Genomic DNA, 7,357 nt, shown 5'->3' with positions numbered 1-7,357 from the left:
TGCCAAGCCTAACCTCGGTCGAGTAGTGATGAGGTCAGGCCAGGGCCCTATTGGTAAATATATAATATAACAAGATAGAGTGTAATACCACAATAAGATAAAGGCTGAAATTTAACAACAATGAAATCATAGAAGGTAACAGCTCAGTACACAGAAACACAACAGGGGATCTCCTGAGATACCGTCTCGTAGTCCCAAACGTAAATGTGCAGTACAGGAGGATCTCCCGGAATACCGTTCTGTAGTCCCAAAGTAAATATGCAGTACAGCAGGATCTCCCAAAATACCATTATGTAGTCCCAAAGTAAATATGCAGTACAGGGGGATCTCCCAGAATACCGTTCTGTAGTCCCAAAGTAAATATGTAGTACAGGAGGATCTCCTAGAATACCGTTCCTTAGTCCCAAAGTAAATAAGTAGTACATGGGGATCTCTCGAAATACCGTTCCGTAGTCCCAAAGTAAATATGAAGTATAGGAGGATCTCAATAGTTACGTCACGAAATTCTATAGTTCAACCTAAGTAGCAGTTAAGGAAAGACAGGTAAATTCACTAAATATGTTGCACGTAGTTCAAGTAAATGGTTAAGGCAAGTAGGCATGCCATTCTAATCTAGCAGGATACTACACATGCTGATGAAACTCAAATAAGAAAGAAATCAGGTTTTTACTTAGTAGAAAATCGGGGTTTTACACAACTATCCCGTGTACGTACTCGTCACCTCACGTACACGATACTCATATATCAAAAATAGTATAAATCTTACGGGGAGTTCCCCAACACAAGGTTAGGCAAGCCACTTACCTCGAATCAAGCTCAATCAATCAGTAAGAATGCCTTTCCCATGAATATCCGGCTCCGAATGGCCCAAATCTAGCCAAAAGCAATTACATATCATAAATACAACCATAATAGACTCATCTAATTAATTAAATCAATACTTTAACAAAAATTCTGAAATTCGCCCTAAAAGGTCGACTCAGTCCCACATCTCGGAATCGGGTAAAAGTTACAAAATCCGAAAGCCCATTCACTCATGAGTCTAACCATATCAAATTTACTAAAATCCGACACCTAATGGTCCTTCAAATCCACAATTCAAACTTTCCAAATCCCTAGTCTCAAACTCCCAAATTCCACCTTAAATACACACTAACTAGGTGAAAACATAAATGGGGAAGCAAGATTATTGATCAAAATAAGGAAAGGGACTTACCTTAAGAAATCTCTCGAAAAAGCTCTCAAGAATCGCCCTAAACCGAGTTTACAAAGTCCAAAATGACAAAAATCGCGAAGCCCTTCGGTTTTGACCACTGCCCAGGTATTTTCACACCTGTGGAGCCTGGGCTCGCTCCTACGGGTGCGCTTGTGCAAAAAGTGTGCGCATCTGCGCAAATCACTTACCCTCATCTGCCTCCGTACTTGCGATAAAGGGCCGCACCTGCGGAAATCCTTTGCGCTTCTGCAGTCTAACTTCACATTTGTGATTCCTCTCTCGCATCTGCTGGCATCGCAGATGCGGAACTAACCTCACACCTGCGATCCCAGCTCAGGCTGCCCAAATCTACTTCTGCGCCAATTTACTCGCACATGCAGGCAGCCTTGCGTAGGTGCGATAACAGTAGAACCAGCAACAGAAAAATCTTCCAAGTTCAAAAATGATCCGATAACCATTCGAAAATCACTCGAGGCCCCTCGGGACCTCAACCAAACATACCAAAAATTCCTAAAACACCATACAAACTTAGTTGAGCCTTTAAACCACATCAAACAATGCTAAAATCATAAATCATCCTCCGATTCAAACTTAAAGAACTTGAAACTTCCAAATTCGACAACCGATGCGGAAACCAACCAAACAACGTCCAATTGACCCAAAATTTTGCATACAAGTCATATTCAACATTACGGACCTATTCCAACTTTCGAAATCTGAATCCGACCTCGATATCAAAATTTTCACTACCGATCCAAATCTCCAAAAATTTGACTTTCGCCATTTCAAGCCTAAATAAGCTACGGACCTCTAAAACATAATCCGGACACGCTCTTAAGTCCAAAATCACCCAACGGAGCTAACAGAACCGACGGAACTCCATTTCGGAGTCGTCTTCACACAGTTCCGACTATGGTCAAAATCCTAAGTCTTAAGCTTTCATTTAGGGACTAAGTGTCCCAAATCACTCCAAAACCCAAAACAAAACCTCCCGGGCAAGTCACAATAGCAGAAATAGATGTGGGAGAAGCGGTAACTAGGGGATCGGGCTTATTACTCTCAAAACGATCGGCCGGGTCGTTACATTAGCCCAAATGACATTACAAGGATCTCATAATGACCATTCCGAGTCCTAAAAGAAGTCTTCAGGATATCGGGTTCGCGAATCTTCAACTGATGATATTCTAAACACAAGTCAATTTTTGAGAATACCTTGGCACCCTGAAGTTGATCAAATAGGTCATCAATACGTGGCAAAGGATACCTGTTCTTCACTATAACCTTGTTCAACTGGCGGTAATCAATACACATCCGCATAGAACCATCCTTCTTCTTCACAAATAAGACAGGAGCACCCCAAGGCGATACACTGGGCCGAATGAAGAACTTATCAAGCAACTGCTGTAACTATTTTTTTAATTCTTTCAACTTGCTGGGGCCATATGATATGGTGGAATACAAATGGGCTGAGTGCCCGGTAACAAATCAATGCCAAAGTCAATATCCCTATCGGGTGCCATACCCGAAAGATCTGCTGAAAATACATCTGGAAAATCCCTTACTACAGGAACTGACTCCACGGTAGGTGTATCAACACTAACATCTCTCACATAGGCCAGATACACATCACACCCCTTCTCAACCATTCGTTGAGCTTTAAGAAATGAAACAACTTTAAGAAAATCACGACATTAATCAAAGGCAAATGCAGCCATAAAGAAATATCAACTAGGGCACTCCCGAGGTACCGCCTCGTAGTCCCAAATCATAAATAAATTCACAATATCTCATTTCCTTATATCACCGCGGGAGCCTTCACATTTAATTTTAAAGAAAATATTTTTTCCGAAATAGTATCCCGCGTTTAAGCCACCCTTATCACACCGCATGACTTCTAGTAGTTCCCCTACTAGCCACGCGTATCAAGCCACCCTTATCTCACCGCATGCGTTTTAACACCCAGACCTTATACCACCGCATGCGTATCAATATCTCAATATATCACAATTTGCATCTCAAGTGCCCAAATATTTTAACTTGCTAAAATAAATCAACAACCAGAATATGTTTTTCACAATAAGGAGCTCAAGGCTCAATCACAGTAAATACAAAAGTCTTCACCAAATATTCAGCAAAATAATATCCATTATTTTCACAATAAGGAGCTCATGACTCAATCACAATGAATATAAAAATCTTCACAAAATATTCAGCAAAAATAATATTTCCACAAATTCAACATCTTGACTTAACATTCAATTATTAAATGTAAAATACTTCATTTTTAATAATATTTAATTTAAGAAAATTCAACCTTCAAATAATGCACAGAATAAAAGAAAGCAAAGTTTCAACTAAACAGGTAAAAACTATTAGTAGGAAAATTGCCAGACATATTTAGGAATATAATATAGATCAATGATGTTGAATATAATCGAATAAAATAGTTTAATTAATGTGTGACAGAGATATACACAATTTAAAAACCAGAGTTTTCCACATTTAGCCCGTGTACACACTTGTCACCTCGTGTACACAATTTTCAACACATTACAATTATCACATCAATACCAATCCTAGGGAAAATTTCCCCCACATAGAGTTAGACAAGTCACTTACCTCGACTTGCTCCAATTTAATCCACTAGTAGGCCTTTTCCTCGATTATCCAATTCTGAATGGCTCGAATCTCGCCAAAATAATTCAATACAGTCAACAAAAATTATAGGAATCAATTTCATAAGAAAGTATTACATTTTTCAATAAAAATCTGAAATTAACTAAAAAATGTCCGCGGGCCCATGTCTCGTAATCCGGTAAAAGTTACGAAATTCGACAACTCATTCAATTACGAGTCCAACCATACTAGTTTGACACTGAAATCTCAAAAATTCGTTTCTATGAGATTTCTAAACTTTTCCCGAATTTCAATCTCAAAACACTAATTAAATGGTGAAAATAAATAATGGATTCGGGTAATCTAACCATAATTGAGTTAAGAATACTTACCCTGATGTTTTCTCTAAAAATCTCCCAAAATTCGCCTCTCCCCAAGCTCCTATTTGTCAAAAATGAAAAATGGGACGAAGTCTCCGTGCTTTATAACTTACATTTTTGTCTAGGCTGCCCTCGATCCTCGGCCTCGATCCTGGCCCTCGATCCCGGCCTCGATCCTGGCCCTCGATCCCGGCCTCGATCCTAGCCCTCGATCATCGGCCTCGATCCTGGGCCTCGATCCTCGGCCTTCGATCATGGCCCTTGATCATTGGCCTCGATCCTCGGTCTTCGATCCTCGGTCCCGATCATTGCCTCGATTTCTGTCCGCGAATTTCCAGCAGAATAAAAATTGCAGCAGCTGTTTAAGTCCAACTTTGGATCCGTTAACCATCCAAACTCACCCAAGGCCCTCGGGACCTCAACCAAATACACCAACAAGTCCTAAAACAACCATGCAAACTTATCTGAAACTTCAAATCACATAAAACAATGCCAAAACCACGAATCACACCCCAATTCAAGCTTAATTAAACTTAAAAATTTCTAACTTCTACATTCGATGCCAGAACCTATCAAATCAAGTCTGATTGACCTCAAATTTTGCACAAAAGTCATAAATGACATAACAGAGCCATGAAAAGTTTTGGAATTGGATTCCGACCCCGATATCAAAAAGTCAACTCCCGGTCAAACTTCTAAACTTAAATTTCTATTTTTGTCATTTCAAGCCTAATTTAACTACGGACTTCCAAATAAAATTTCGGACACGCTCCTAAGTCCAAAATCACCATACGGAGCTTTTGGAATCATCAAAATTCTATTCCAGAATTATTTACACATAAGTCGATATCCGATCACTATTTGAACTTAATCTTTAAACCTTGGAAGTAAGTGTTCCACTTCATTCCAAAACTTCACTGGACCTGAACCGATTACCCCGACAAGTCAAATAACAGTTATGAAGCACATAATGATCAGTAAATAGGGGAATGGGGCTACAACCTTTAAAACGACTGGGCGGGTCGTTACAAAAGGTATGTGGGAGTTAAAAAAAAGTAAAAGAAAGTGAAACATTTAAATAAAAAAAAGTAAAAAAAAATAAAAAGTAGAATTTTTTTTAAAAAAAGTAAAGGAGTATAGGAATTTAAAAAAGAAAATTAAAAGAAAGAGGGAAATAAAAAAGAAAAGTAAAGGTACGTGGGAATTAAAAAACAAAAGTAAAAGAAAGTGAAAAATTTAAAAAGAAAAGTAAAGAAAGTGGAAATGTAATTTAAATAAAAGTAAAGAAAGTGAGAAATTTAAAAAAATAAAAGTAAAGGAAGGTGGGGACTTATTTGTTTTAAAAAAGGGAAGGAAAATGGGAAGTGATAATTGTTTAATTAAAAAATAATAAAATAATAAAAACAAATCTGAATAAAATCCGTAATTTTTTCTATAAATAGGAGTGAACAATGAGAGAAAGAAAAAGGAAAAAAAGGGAGGAGCGAATTGAGAGAAATTATTTTTCTTTTTCTACGCTAAGGAAATTTCTACTCGTGTCATTCTTTCTTCGTCTTTCTTTCGAAAAATCCAGCAAGTCATCACCCAAAACCCAAAAAACATTTTTCATAACATCCCCTTTTACACGCCAAACAGTGGAGTCAATAGTCGAGGTCGAGGATTCCGTTGGAGCTTCGTTCACTAGTTTTGATGTTCTTCGTCACTTATGCTTGTTCGACGTTCGTCTGAGTTATTGTTCCCGTTCTTGGGGACTCATTCAATTGGAAATTTTGCATTAAAGGTTTATTCTCCCCTCTGTTCTTTTTATCTTATTTCACGTGCTTTTATTTATTTACCTTTAAACTTTATAAATAATAATGTAAGTTAGTCCTTAAATGCTATATGCTTAATCATGTTTATGAAAATATGGTATTCAAACTTGCTTTAAAGTTAGGAAGATTTGGACCCTAATGAGTTTGGGCTTCAGTTGTTGGGTTGTAGGGTATTGGTATATGATGGTTTATTTATTCAAATATCTAAAATCATACACTTCTTCCACAAGTAATTCCATAATTCATGGCCTTCACAATAATCTCAAACTTAGGAAAGAAACAAATCATGAATGTTCTGGAATGCTTTATGCGTACTCTTAATTAATTGAATCATCGTGACTATGTATACATTCGCGTGACATAATTACGATTCCCAAAACTAAAATCAAGGTATGCATTCGCGCAACTTTGGGTGAAACAACCTTAAATATAATAAAAATGCTATTAATTGTGTACATGTACACGTGACATGATTTTGGCACAATAAACAAAATGGATTCACACACGTGATTCATTTAAAAAATAATTCCATATTTTAATATAAAAGCGGATAGATAAAATATGGAAACCAATAAATCACAGTTTATCCAAAATTAATTCAAGCCAAGTTATAGTCAATAAAGCGACCGTGCTAGAATTACGGGACTCGGGAAAAGCCTTACACCTTCTCCCCGGTCAACAGAATTTCTTACCCTGACTTTATTTTCGTAGACCAATAATAGTAGAGTCAAACCTTCCTTTGACTAGGGATTCAAATAAAAGGTGACTTGGAACACAAAAAAATCAATTCCAAGTGGCGACTCTGTAAATAAAATAATCCCCACTCAAATTTGTCACTTTAATTGAAAAAACTCTTTAACCCACAACAATCCACAACACATATATCTTTTTGGGGATAAAAAGGACGTGTGACAGCTCAGGCGACTCTTCTGGGGAAAAGAACCCAAAACATCTGGTTCAGGGTTCAGAATTCGAGCTTGTAATGTGATCTATACTTGGCTTTCTTGATTGTTGATATTACTGTGTTTGTGGGCTTAATGTGCTAATTGCCGCTCATTTACCGCTTTGATATTATTTGAACTGTATAAACTGCCTTCTTACGCCTCCCTTCTGAGTCTTCTAAATTTATGGTCCACTCGTGCTCGTGACCCACTTGTCTTTTAGAGGTCATACCAAATAGAACGAGGCTAGATCAATAACTAGTCGGGGTAGACTTTCGTGCTCCAAGTACGGTGCCCCCACCTCGAGTTGTCCTCTTGGGTAAGCTCGATCTAAAACACTCTCCTAGGATTTTAGACCTAGAATAACATAGCCTCATGCCAGATCCCTAGTAG

This window comes from Nicotiana tomentosiformis, chromosome 6, assembly GCF_000390325.3.
Source record: "Nicotiana tomentosiformis chromosome 6, ASM39032v3, whole genome shotgun sequence".
NCBI classification, from domain to species: Eukaryota; Viridiplantae; Streptophyta; class Magnoliopsida; order Solanales; family Solanaceae; genus Nicotiana; species Nicotiana tomentosiformis.
The sequence above is the reverse complement of the archived record's forward strand: the minus strand, read 5'-3'. Positions refer to the sequence as shown.